Consider the following 14,532-nt stretch of genomic DNA (forward strand, 5'->3'; position numbering starts at 1 on the left):
CATCACTTGACCCAGCTATCTTAGCTAATTATAGGCCAATTTCCAACCTTCCTTTTCTCTCAAAGATTCTTGAGAGGGTAGTTGTAAAACAGCTAACTGATCACCTGCAGAGGAATGGTCTATTTGAAGAGTTTCAGTCAGGTTTTAGAATTCATCATAGTACAGAAACAGCATTAGTGAAGGTTACAAATGATCTTCTTATGGCTTTGGACAGTGGACTTATCTGTGTGCTTGTTCTGTTGGACCTCAGTGCTGCTTTTGATACTGTTGACCATAAAATTTTATTACAGAGATTAGAGCATGTCATAGGTATTAAAGGCACTGCGCTGCGGTGGTTTGAATCATATTTGTCTAATAGATTACAGTTTGTTCATGTAAATGGGGAATCTTCTTCACAGACTAAAGTTAATTATGGAGTTCCACAAGGTTCTGTGCTAGGACCAATTTTATTAACTTTATACATGCTTCCCTTAGGCAGTATTATTAGACGGTATTGCTTAAATTTTCATTGTTACGCAGATGATACCCAGCTTTATCTATCCATGAAGCCAGAGGATACACACCAATTAGCTAAACTGCAGGATTGTCTTACAGACATAAAGACATGGATGACCTCTAATTTCCTGCTTTTAAACTCAGATAAAACTGAAGTTATTGTACTTGGCCCCACAAATCTTAGAAGCATGGTGTCTAACCAGATCGTTACTCTGGATGGCATTTCCCTGATCTCTAGTAATACTGTGAGAAATCTTGGAGTCATTTTTGATCAGGATATGTCATTCAAAGCGCATATTAAACAAATATGTAGGACTGCCTTTTTGCATTTACGCAATATCTCTAAAATCAGAAAGGTCTTGTCTCAGAGTGATGCTGAAAAACTAATTCATGCATTTATTTCCTCTAGGCTGGACTATTGTAATTCATTATTATCAGGTTGTCCTAAAAGTTCCCTAAAAAGCCTTCAGTTGGTTCAGAATGCTGCAGCTAGAGTACTGACGGGGACTAGCAGGAGAGAGCATATCTCACCCGTGTTGGCCTCTCTCATTGGCTTCCTGTTAATTCTAGAATAGAATTTAAAATTCTTCTTCTTACTTATAAGGTTTTGAATAATCAGGTCCCATCTTATCTTAGGGATCTCATAGTACCATATCACCCCAATAGAGCGCTTCGCTCTCAGACTGCAGGCTTACTTGTAGTTCCTAGGGTTTGTAAGAGTAGAATGGGAGGCAGAGCCTTCAGCTTTCAGGCTCCTCTCCTGTGGAACCAGCTCCCAATTCAGATCAGGGAGACAGATACCCTCTCTACTTTTAAGATTAGGCTTAAACTTTCCTTTTCGCTAAGGCTATAGTTAGGGCTGGATCGGTGACCCTGGACCATCCCTTGGTTATGCTGCTTTAGACATAGATTGTGGGGGGTTTCCCATGATGCACTGTTTCTTTCTCTTTTTGCTCCGTATGCATCACTCTGCATTTAATCATTAGTGATCGATCTCTGCCCCCCTTCACGGCATGTCTTTTTCCTGGTTTTTTCCCTCAGCCCCAACCAGGTCTCAGCAGAAGACTGCCCCTCCCTGAGCCTGGTTCTGCTGGAGGTTTTCTTCCTGTTAAAAGGGAGTTTTTCCTTCCCACTGTTGCCAAGTGCTTGCTCATAGGGGGTCGTTTTGACCGTTGGGGTTTTTCATAATTATTGTATGGCCTTGCCTTACAATATGGAGCGCCTTGGGGCAACTGTTTGTTGTGATTTGGCGCTATATAAGAAAAAAGTTGATTGAGTGATTGATCTTGCGCAAATATGTGGCAGACAACCACAGAGACTGGGATGTGAAACTTCCGCTAGTCCTCATGGCAATCCGGGCGACCCCTCACGAATCGACGGGGTTCTCCCCTTTTCAAATGATGACAGGCCATCAGATGATGCTCCCCGTCCACCTGCTGTACCAGCCAGGGGATGCAAACATTGCGACAGCGTACACAGCTCAAAAATACATGACCAACCTGACTGAACATCTGAAAGCCACCTTCTCCTTTGCTCAAAAACACTTAAACAAAAGCGCAGAAGGTAGAAAGCATAGTATGACCAGAAGGCCTTGTCCCACACCTTGTCCCCCATGAGATACAAGTGGGGGACAAGATGTGGTATTACTCGTTCGGGCAACCCAGCCAGAAAACAACCAGGTTAACTCACGGGTTGCTACCCCGTTGGACCGGACTGTATTTGGTGACTGACAAACTCTCCGCCGTCGTATACCAAATCAAGGTCAGCAAAGGTCAAAGAGAACCAGTTTTGAAGTGGGTACGCCGCAACCACATCAAGCCTTACAAAACCCCCATGGGACTCGCTGGGGACACCACAGTTGCTAATAGAACTTAAAACCACTCATTAGGTCGAGAGGACGCAAAGAAGGAATATCAATAACACCTGCCGCATCCTAAACAATCGAGTCACACTGAGCGAGACAAATTAAGAAAATAATTTTAACTTCCAACAGTACAAATAAAACAACTCAGGTGATCTCATCAGCACCACCGTAGTGGGGGTGAACCACCACGTGACCTCAAAGCTCCGTCCTTAACAACAAAAAGGAAAAGAGGTGACAGCCTAACGTTCCAGTCGAGAATTAATTCAGATAACTTAAAGTGAATATGACACCTAAGAAATTAGGTAAAACTGATTTAAATATCAAAATATACATACAGTATAGTAAGTTGAAAGTGGTTTTAATTATTATCATTGAGAAATAAAGTTTGTACAGTTTCTCAAAAGTGTGTTTCTTGGAAAGCGCGCTGGTAGCGTTCCATCAGCGGTCACATGATGCTGTGACGTCACAGCATGTAGAGTCCCGTCTTTGTCTGTTAGATTAACAACAGGAACAGATGGACCTCAGCATGGACAGTGACGAGATCAAGAACTTTTCTGACTCCTCTTCAAGTGTGGATTATTTGTGACTCGGATCCTGAGGATGTCGCAACAGTGATTAGACCCTACAGATTGGAGCTCTATCTTTCGGATGAATATTCAAACCAGGAGCATTCTGGCAGCGAAAATAATGCTGATGGTGTTTATGGCGGAGCCAACGCAGAGGCAAGAGACATGCAAATTCCGATGGATTTTGAAAAGCTGCAGAATATGGAATGGTAAGGTAGGCTTTGATTTTTGTTGCTGCTGTTTTATAACACTCTAATTACTGTATTTTCAAATTGAGCGGTCTGTTTACTGGCTTTGTTATTGTTCCGGAGCTGCGACAGTGTAGCTATTACTTGCGGTACACCGTCATTACTTTCGGTTTTTGCTGTTTTCGAGTGCCTGGCATTGCATTCATCTGTGTTTAGTTACGTTATTTTCATGAAAGAATAGGAAATAAATGGCGAAAGTTTCTAAAAAGATTGGCAAAACACAACAGTGAACATGCCGCCGCCGTGTTTTTCATGCCGCCACGTGTTACATGCTGCGCTGTGTTTACTACGTAAGTTCCTTGACCATTCAAGATTATGTGAACATATTATTTGGAGTTTGACATTTTATGTGTTCCTGTGAGCGGTGAGAACATGGAGACGGTAGAGGAAAGTGTCCTGCTGTTTGGGAGCAAAGGGGAGCAAGCGGAGCAAGTGACAGCCTGACATTTTTGTGCATCACACAACAGCGTGGCTTTCGATCAATCTGCCTGGACTTGAAAAGGCTAAAACCTTTCGCCCTTGGTTTGTGCAATATGCTGCGACACACTGGTCCAGACATATCGACAAACAAGTCCCTGAGAGCTGTGTTTAATCAATGTTTTTGCTGCTAAAAAAAGTGTAAACAATGGCCGCCAGGCGAGCAAGCCGATACGGTCTACAAGCAGTGACGTATTTTAGGCTTGTGCTCAGCGGGAAGCTGGTCACGGGGCGTGCACATTTTTCAGTGGCGGGACGTTCAAATGTTATATATAACGGGAGAACCGCGTCCATTTTCCCAAAACGCTTAGGTTGACCGAATTATATAACCTTTGTTACATGTAATAAGGACTATGTTTTCTTTAAGTGTCATTCTGTTGTGTGGGCCGCTGAAGAGGAGGGTACTGCTGGCCCACCCACCATTAGAGGGCGCCCTGCCTGGAGTGCGGGCTCCAGGCACCGGAGGGCGCTGCGCTCTTACAGGAGCAGCCAGGATGACTAGACTGTCACCCATCACTGGAGACAGCTGATCTAATCAACAGGGAGGTATATCAGCAGGACGGCATCTCCACCTCATTTGCCGAGATATCGCCTAATCAAAGAGGTACAATCTCTGCTCCCGAACATATAAATAACCATTGTGTATTTCTTGTTGAGTATTTGTAGGACAGCAGACTTCTGGACACAGCTTGGATAAGTACTCACCTTCCTACACTCCTGCATTGCTGTTAACGAGAGGTGGAGGTGGACTCTCCACCCTCCGTGTTGCTGGGTGCAGCCGCATCCACACCTGACTGTTTTTTGTTCCTTGCCAGCAGTACGGATCCGACGAGCGGAGGCAGTGGCCACCTGGGAATTCGGGACTTGGCGGCTCCAGTATTCCCGGGGTTCGGTGGCAGAGGAATCGGGTGGTTCCGGTTCGACTTGGACAGACGTCCCTATCGTCGAGCCTGCCCACACGACACCGTTGTAATTGGACTCAGTCTCAATATTGTAATCGCTGTGTTGGTGTGCCTGTTTTCACAACAGTAAAAACAGTGTATTTGACTCCTCCATTGTCCGTTCATTTGCGCCCCCTGTTGTGGGTCCGTGTTTCCTACACTTTCCCAACAATATCCACTTAAACTCTGTGATATAAGCCAGAAAAGCAAGAGAAAACCTTGAACCATTTTAAGACAAATTGCTAACCATGTTTGTTGTGTTTGCCAGGCTAGCCTGAAGGAAAGACATGCAGCGTGAACCGTCTGAAGGCACGAAGCTAACTCCAAATTTAGAACAAGAACCTGAAAACCGACCATGTATCCGAGCTACTAAATTTGGAATTAGCCAAAACTGCTTGTGAATAGTGTAAATAAATAGGCAAGTAGGATGTGGTACATAGTTAGTAGTCACCCTAAGCCCTCTGCTAGTCTGACACTAACCCTCCTCAGCCTCACTTAAGGGGAAGACTCATCCACCAACCTTCACAGCCTTCCTCGTCTTGGCAATTCACGTTGGAGATCCAAAGTCAAATCAAGTGGGGGAATGTAACGGAAAGCTGCAACCAACCGCAACATCTTAAGTTTGCATATAAGCAAAGGCTATGAAAGTTTCTTCAAAAAAGGATAAACTCAACACAGCAAGGCCTGGTATATATCCAGGTGTCAAAGGGAGTCTCTCCGTGCCGGCACGGGATGGCTCAGTGTCATAAAACCCTCACCCTTTCCAGGATTTAAGACCCCCAAAAGTGCATTCCTCGCGGAGCTGTGAATTATCTTATCGAGACCCCTAAACAGATGTGCCAGCTCCTCTCCCATGAAAAAAAAAACATCCACAGAAAGACATACCTTCTTGCCAAAAGTCCTAAAATTATGTATTTCTAACTAGACTCAAGAGAAAAAAACAACTAACTGAAGAATGCCATCAACTTGTGATAACAGTCCAGTTTCTCTGATTAAAATCAGTCTAGTATTGACCTCATTCACATTTTGGGAACGAAATCCAAAATCCAGTCCATGGAACAAGAGTGACCCCTGTTGGACGATTTGGGGAAGAGCATGTGACCACTCTGGCAGATTTAAGTATAACCATGTTTAAAAGAAACATTGCATTGTATTGTTGTAACAGAAAAAAAAGAAAAGAAAAGGAAACAGAACAACCTGTAACCATTTAACCTCACTCATGAAAGTATCACACCTAATGTGTTATACTCTGTTCAATGTGGAATGTTTATTTAGTGTGTTTTTCACATATGTTTGTGTGGGGTATATTTCCAGGGAAAACCAAGTCCAAGATTTATCCTACAGGACTTGTTTGGTTTCAAAGCGGAAATTTAGGAACAGACGCTGATTTATCTATATAAAACCAGACAAAAGAATTCAGAGAAACTACAGTACCCAGAATTCTTGGAGGTGGAGCTTTTAAACATTTAAAAGAGCCTGCGCCCCGGGAAATCTCACTGTTTTCTCTTTTGCTCTTTTCTCTTCACCTTCTTGCCGTGTGCTTCTTGTTCTTTCTGAGTCTAAAGACACGGCATAGCCATCAAGATTTACAACTTTCTTTGTTTGAAGCCACATGCTGCTTAAAACTTAATTCTTGTTTGGGCGCGCCAACAAGAAATTACTTTTCCTTTTTCGACAGATAACTTTTGCTCGACTATGGTCAAGTTAAACGCGCAGGTGCATTTAACTTGGTGATGGTCTAGGTGATGGTCTAGTGGCTAAGGTGTTGGGCTTGAGTCCATAAGATCATGGGTTAAAATCCCCCCTGACTGGAAAATCACTAAAGGCCCTTGGGCAAGGCCTTTAATCCCCTATTGCTCCCGGTGTGTAGTGAGCACCTTGTATGGCAGCACCCTGACATCGGGGTAAATGTGAGGCATAATTGTAAAGCACTTTGAGCGTCTGATTCAGATGGAAAAGTGCTATATAAATGCAGTCCATTTACCATTTACCATTTAACTTCCTTTTTCAATTTTTCAAATTAAAACCTTTTTCTTATTCAACGCCAAGTTCCTTTCAAGAACATTTTTATCCTAAAGTCAGCTATTTTTGTATTGAGTTTGATTTGACCCAGCTTCCAAAAGTACAATGACAAAAGATGAATTTTGATTTTGATAGAGAATAAAGATGCTCAAACTTTTATTCTGACAGCCCAGACTACGGAGCGCTGCAGAGATAAACCATCCAGGTCAGCTAAGCCGCCCAGAGAGTGAACTGCCATCGCAAGTCACAGCAATTACACGGAAAGCATTCCCAGTAACCAGCGAAACCAGGCAGGTGACTGGCAGAGTTCCTTTGCCAGGGTACCGGAGACAGGTGAGCAGACGGACGGGTCCTCCACTGAAAAACCAGAAGGTTTCCAGCATCGGACCTCACGGAAACCAGCAGCACTGCCTCCCAAGTAAGACCGGAGCCTGTCAGATAAATAGAGTGGCTTTATCTAACTCTATCCAACATCATTAATCTTCTCTCAAGTTAATAAATACCAAAGTAAATTACCTGCTAAATTAGGACGAATTTAACTCCTAAAACTCCTGCTACGAAACCAAATTATCTGAACATCATATAATCATTGCTCATTGAATGTCGTCATCATTAAATTGTTCACTGTGATATGTCCTGTTATTTAACTCCTGCCAGAGTTAAATAAATATCTTAAACATGTGAAGTTGTCTCTGATTTTTGTATGGTTTTACAGAGGGTGTCGGATCTGACCTGCGGAGCTTACTCCTTAGAAATTTTGAGACTGATTTTAATATTTCCTATCGACTGACCCCTAAAATCAAAGATATTATAACCATGTTATAATAACATTCAGGCAGTGATAGGTGGTGCCCTTTTCTGAGGTAAAATTATCCACAAGTGATAATTTCAAATATCCTAAAATAATATCCTGTTTCTGCTACAACAGTTTAAATTCAGTGCTTAAAACTACACTCGACATGACTGCTCCACCTTTTTAAAACTGCGCTCCCCAAATCATAGTCACCGGTAAGAGGTCTAGAATGGACATGACATCATTTAAAATTAGAAGTATTCCACCTTGTGTGGCATGATGCTATCTTAGACTGTAAGCATGCATTGTTGGCTACAAAGCAGACCTATTACTCTGATAATTCAAAGTTCTTGTTTGACATGGTGGCAAAACTGTCATGGTCTGGGCTGGTTGGCTGGTTGTTGTTTTCTTTATTTCCCACCAGGTGGCGCGCAAGCGAAGCTGAGCATCTGAAGACCTCACCTGCAACTCATTTCCACCTGATCAATAACCTCACCTGCAGCTCGTTTCCACCTGATCAGGAGCTTCTGCATTTAAAGCCTGGTGATGCAGCTCTTGATTGCCAGAGACTTGTTGATGTTGATGAAGCCGACTTGTGTTTGATTATTATGTTGCTGTTGAAGAGGAGGATTTGCTGATGGATGACTGATTCAAAGGTGGAGTGAACGAATGAACTCTCTACGAACCTACCACATAACCTTCTGCTTCTGTTCAGCTGTCAAACAGCATACTTCCTGAGGTAATCCAGGTTCTCTATCTCCCGCAATAGAGCCTGCAACTTTGGCGTTCCTTCGCGCCTCCGTGTCCTCCACTCTACAGACTGCCTCACTTAATAATTTGTTCTGTTGATTCGTATGTAATTAAATATCAGTTATTCATTCCTTCCATTTCTGCTTCCTTGCGTTTTGGTCCAGTTCAAATCCTGGGTCAGCTTCAATCTTGCACCCAAACCATAACAGAAGTTTCTGGCCATAAAATGGACCCAGCGGGAGCAGAGTCGGTTCGGTTCCAGGGAGAGATGTAACAGTTTTTGGATTCGATCTGGGATCAATTACAAACACTCTCTGCCCAGGTAAAACATGCCGACACTTGCATTACGGAGTTCGCAGCTCAAGTCACACTGCTCCCTGCTGTTCCAGCTGCGGCCCCGCCTCCTCCCGTGCAGGTAGATTCCATAGCCGTAGTTCCAGCTCCCTTGCCTTTAATTTGTCACCGTGAGCCATGTGCTGGTAGTGTAGAAACCTGCGCATCATTTCTGATGCAGTGTTCATTGGTTTTCTCCCAACGGCCCTCTCATTATTCCACAGACAGTAGTCGGGTCTCGTACATGACAAATCTGCTTCGTGGTGACGCGTTGGCTTGAGTCACTGCTCTGTGGAGCAATAATTCACCCCTGCTTAATTCTTTTGCTGATTTTTCCCATGAATTCCAGCTAGTTTTTGATCATCCATTGAAGACACATTCCATTGCTCAGGGGCTGCTTAACCTTAAACAAGGGCGTCAGATTTCCGCATTTTTGCTGCACAGCCTGGTTGGAATACCGCAGCATTGCAAAGTGTTTTTGTTGAGGGCCTTAACTGACAGTCCGAGATGAACCGGATCAATCAATCAATCAACTTTTTTCTTGTATAGCGCCAAATCACACAACAAACAGTTGCCCCAAGGCTCCACATTGCAAGGCAAGGCCATACAATAATTATGAAACACAGTCTACGTCTAAAGCAACACAACCCAGGGATGGTCCAGGGTCACCCGATCCAGCCCCAACCACAAGCCTCAGCGAAAAGGAAAGCTTCAAGCCCAATCTCAAAAGTAGAGAGGGTATCTGTCTCCCCGATCCGAACTGGGAGCTGGCTCCACAGGAGAGGAGCCTGAAAGCTGAAGGCTCTGCCTCCCATTCCACTCCCACAAACCCCAGGAACTACAAGTAAGCCCGCAGTCCGAGAGCGAAGCGCTCCAATGGGGTAACATGGTACCACGAGGTCCCCAAGACAAGATGGGACCCGATCATTCAAAACCCTACAAGTAAGAAGACGGGTTGATTTCCCTGGTTATTCGTTTGGACGATCGGATGAGGGAGCCCTGGCGCGAGAGAGGTCGGACATCTGACTGGGTCATCCCGTCTCGGGGTCCTCCCCGACACAGATTAGGCCTGCCTCTCTGGGGCTCCACAGGCATTCCCCCCTCCGGCACGCTGGCTCCCTTGCTGACGAGCCTATGCAGCTTGGCTGGGCCAAGTTATCCTCAACGTCCTGGTCAAACAGGCGGTGGGAATAATAGTGACGTCATTCCAAAAAAAAAAATAAAATATTTTTCTGAACTTGACATTGTAGATCAATCATCACTCAGTTTTTCATTGGTTGATTATCTGTTTTTTAGTGTGGGTTGTTTTTGTGTGAGGGGTTGAATTTTGGGGGGGTTTTTTGTGTAGTTTTGTAGTATGTTTGGTGGTCTGTTTGAGTGGACACACAGGCGGGCGGAAGCACAGCGCTTTAGACTCAATGAAGTGTACTCATGGTTACTTCTTGCAAGATGTTTTTTTATCTCACCTTCCAGGGTTTGATTGTGAATGTCCTCTGGGGGGTGTTGGATCATTTTTTCATTTTTTGTTTTCTCCCAGTTTCCACCCAGGGTTTGATTGTAAATGTCCTCTGGGGGGCAATGGATTATTTTTCCATTTTCTGTTTGACCCTTCCGGATGCTCTGTCGAGACTGTTGGTCCTTCTAGCCACAGGTAGCCAGGGTTTCGTCTGACATGGTCGTGGGGGTGTCTCCAGGAGTTGATTGTGAATGTCCTCTGAGAGGCACTGGATGCTCCCACAAGTGACTTTGGACCTAGATTGTTCCTCGGCCGTGGTTATTACTCCCAGGGTTTGATTGTGAATGTCCTCTGGGAGGTGTTGAATCATACATGTCCTCTGGGAGCATTGGATTACTCTTTGTTGATTCATTTTTGGTCTGGTTTTGTCAGTTCGGTCCCTCTGAGGCCAGTACATTCCATCTACCCACAGGGTGCTGAGGACCTCGTTTTCCGGTTCTTGGAGGGGGCCTCCCAGGGTTTTGATTGTATAGTCCTCTGGGAGGCATTGCATGTTCCCACAGGTGACTTTGGACCTCGACTGTTCCCCAGCTGTGGTTATTACTCCCTCAGTTGATTGTGACTGTCCTTTGGGAGGTGTTGGATTGTGACTGTTCTCTGGGAGGCATTGAACTGACTTACAGGATTCTGGATTTGGACCACATTTTTTCAGTGAACGCTCTACAGCCATGTCTTATTGTCTCCTCGCTGACCTGACCTATGTTCTTGGGATGTGCCTTTCCCGTTGGGCCGCATGGCTCTGCCCCTGTCTCCGCCATGGACCCTGGATGGTCGCACCGCATCTTCTCCGCTGTGGACCATTGGGCCACATGGCTCCGCCCCTGTCTCCACCATGGACCCTGGATGGTTGCACCACATCTTCTCTGCTGTGGACCATTGGGCCGCATGGCTCCGCCCCTGTCTCCACCATGGACCCTGGATGGTCACACCGCATCTTCTCTGCTGTGGACCGTTCCTGTTTCGGGTCTGTATGTTCACCTGGAGGCTCGCTCCAGCGTAAGGCTTCAGCGTAAGGTGTCCCGTGAGGCTTCATCATGGCGTTGCTTTACACCATGCAGCACCGCCGCGACGCGCAAAGCCTCCGCACGTCTGTCTCAATGTGCCGAAAAGGTGCTGATATCCACGTCTTTTCACAATTCCTGTGCTAGCCAGATGACATCCTGGATAAAACACAGCGTCCAGTTTGGAAATGAATGGCACATTCCACTGTTACAGGAGTTTTTGTCATGGAAAGAGGAGCGGAGGCTTCGCGCGTTGCGGCAGTGCTGCATGGCGCAAAGCAACGCTGTGATGAAGCCTCACGGGACATGTTCTGGCATGTCCAGGCACATCCACAATTTCTCGGATAATCACTCGATGGAAAAACCACCGACAGCTGTCTGAATGCCATCTCAAAGCCGTCCTGTGAGACCAAAATGGAGGTGGTTTTGTCTCGCTCCAGTAGCGAATCCATCGTGACGCGCGAAGCCTCTGCGCGGCTTTCCATGACAAAATCTCTTGTAAAAAGTGAAATCTGCCGGAAATGTCCAGCTCTTGTGATAACCAGAGAAATTGCACACGATGGTCACAGATCCATACAGCCATCCATTTAGAAATGAAATGGTCGCTCAGCCTGTCGATGGCTGTACAAAGTACAAAGATGGCCGACAGCTGGCTTGAAAGTCTGCAGAGTTAACTTTTCAGTAAAAAAAAGTAGGTTTCTATCTCATATCATTAAAAAGTTATTTATAATTTAGTAAGGCTTGGTCTCAGCCGTCGTGTATGACGGCGTCGGCCCCAGAGGGTTAAAGAAAGATGAATAATTTCCAGTACAGTCAGCCCAAGAGTGGGCCACAGATCCTTAAACAGTTTTGTTGGTACAGGATCAAATAAACAGGTTGTGCTTTTTGTTGACGTTACGAGTTTCGTCAGCATGCCTAGTGAGATACTCTCAAATTCTGTAAATCTAGGTAATACCTCAGTAATGACACCCACCTCAATAGCAGGGTTTAGTGGCTGCGTTAAGGCATGCTGGGATATGTTTAACCTAATGTCTTCTATTTTCTTCTCTAAAGTAATCCAGGAAATCTTGTGCTCTAAAATGAGAGCGAATTATATGTGGTTGCCCATGAATAAGTGCTGCCACCGTGTTGAACAAGAACTTTGAGTTATGCTTATTTTTGTTGATCAAATAGGTCCGCTTTGTAGCCATTAATGCATGCTTATTGTCTAAGATAGCATCACGCCACTCAAGGTGGAATACTTCTAATTTTGGACTACGCCATTTCCGTTCTAGACCTCTAGCCTTATGCTTGAGGTCACACAGGTATCAATGAACCAAGGTGACTGTGCTTTGGGGGAGCGCGATTTTAACAAAGGTGGCGCAATCATGTCGAGTGTAATTTTGAGCACAAAGTTTAAACTATCCACAAGACTGTCTACTGATTGGGTATTTGTCAGATGTGAAGCTAAGACATCAGGCAGTCTAGCTTCGAGTTCAGTCTTAGTTGAAGAGTTGATAATAGCCGTAATGAAAAATAAAGTTGTTGTTCCGCAAAACATGGCACACTGTAAACATAATAAGTGAGTGATTAGAGACCACTGATGTAAGAGGCATGATGTCAATATTCGTGACAGCAATACCACGTGCAAGAACCAAATCCAGGGTATTTCCACTAATGTGCGTCGAGTCCTGAATGCATTGCCAAAATCCTAACGCATCCACAATTTTCATAAATGATTTGCAGAAGGGATGAGAAGGCTTATTTATATGAACGTTAAAGTCACCAATGATCAGAATGTTATCTGCACTCATTGACAGGTTAGAGATGAACGCACCAAATACATAAGAATTCAGAATATGGTCCAGGAGGCCTATATACAGTAACAAAGTAATAGCTGATTTTTATTCTTCTCACCTTGGTAATGCGTAATATCCTGAGCAAAGTGGAGAATCAGATGCTGAAATGAGTTATATTTGTGACCCCCAACAGCTTATAAGCTAAACCTAAATTTAGAAAGAGCAACACCCCACCTTGCTTTGCATCATAAGGGATGTGGGATCATAAGGGATGACTAAATGTATATGCTGGTGGCAGGCCTCATTTAAGTGGAGGAAACCTGTAGGTTTAAGCCAGGTTTCACATAACCCAATCATATCTAAGTGATGATCAATAATTAGATCATTATCCAACAATGATTTTGAGGACAGTGGCCTTATGTTAATGAGACCCAGACTAAGGACCTCAGTGGGGTTGACAGTTGGACTGTTTGGGTTTAGGGGTTCTTCCAGAGTAGCATATATGATACCTAGAAGTAGGTTTAGGCGTGAGACAATCCACACGAGTTGTAGGTAGCAGACACGAAATGTTTGATATTGCTGGAACAACCACTGAGCCATCCTCAATTTCAACATCATCCATTGTAGTAATGGGTATTAAATTTGCAAAGCATATCCCTCTATGATGTTTATGGACACATCTATGGAAGCAGTCATAGTATCAACTTGTTGAATTTCTGTCCCTCGCAGATAAACTGCACTATCACCATAGTAGATTTTCTGCACTAATTTCCCCGTTAAGCTAATGGATTCCACACCCACATTTGTCATTAGCCTTGCAGCGTCTCTGATCCCCTGCTTCGTGGCCTGCTGTAAATTCCTAATGTTACTCTCCCTGTAGAGCTCTATCTCTGTTCACAGAGAAGATGGTGGTGCCTTCCCCAATAGGGTGGAGGCCGGCATCAGCAAGCCGCGGCGGCTCCAGAATGAAGGCCAGTTATCAATAAAGCTAAAGCCTTGCTGTCTACAAAATTGTGCCATCCATTAATTTAATGATGTCAGCCTGCTAAATGCCTCATCATTACCCCAGAAGGGAAGGGGACCAGAGACTATAAATCAATGCCAACACAGCTTTCTGGCAAGGTCATAAGTCCTCTCTATGTCCATTTTTGTGACCTCTGAGTGCTTCATCCTGACATCATTGGTGCCGATGTGAATAACTATGCGACTATATCTCATGTTATGTTCTTTAGTCTGTCTTTCCGTCTGCTGCATCAGCACCCTATGATGGGAGGCAGTGTCGGGAGCTCCAGGGAACACAGGGTCTGTCCATAAAGTAACGGACCTTTTTATTTTTTTCAAAAACTATATGGATTTGAATCACGTGTGATTGCATGAGCTCACTCAAAGCCTGCCCACAGGCGAATGACGCAACCGACAGGCGTGGAAAAACTCACGCATGCGCACGAAGGTTCAAGCTTGGCTCATGCAATCACACGTGATTCAAATCCATATAGTTTTTGAAAAAAATAAAAAGGTCCGTTACTTTATGGACAGACCCCGTACATTTAACGTCAGCCTGTGTCTGTGACCTGACTTTGCAGGTGAAAGAATCCCCTATCACTAAAGTCCGGTGTTTCAGCCTGGAGACAGGAGTGGAAGCCACTCAGAGAATTCACATCAGGCAAATCCAAGGGGGAGAACCAATTCACAGTTTGCAGTGGCGAGTGTGATTGGGGTACCACAACTGGGAACCAAGCCCCATGGGG

This window comes from Thalassophryne amazonica, chromosome 4 (assembly GCF_902500255.1).
Source record: "Thalassophryne amazonica chromosome 4, fThaAma1.1, whole genome shotgun sequence".
Taxonomy (NCBI): Eukaryota; Metazoa; Chordata; class Actinopteri; order Batrachoidiformes; family Batrachoididae; genus Thalassophryne; species Thalassophryne amazonica.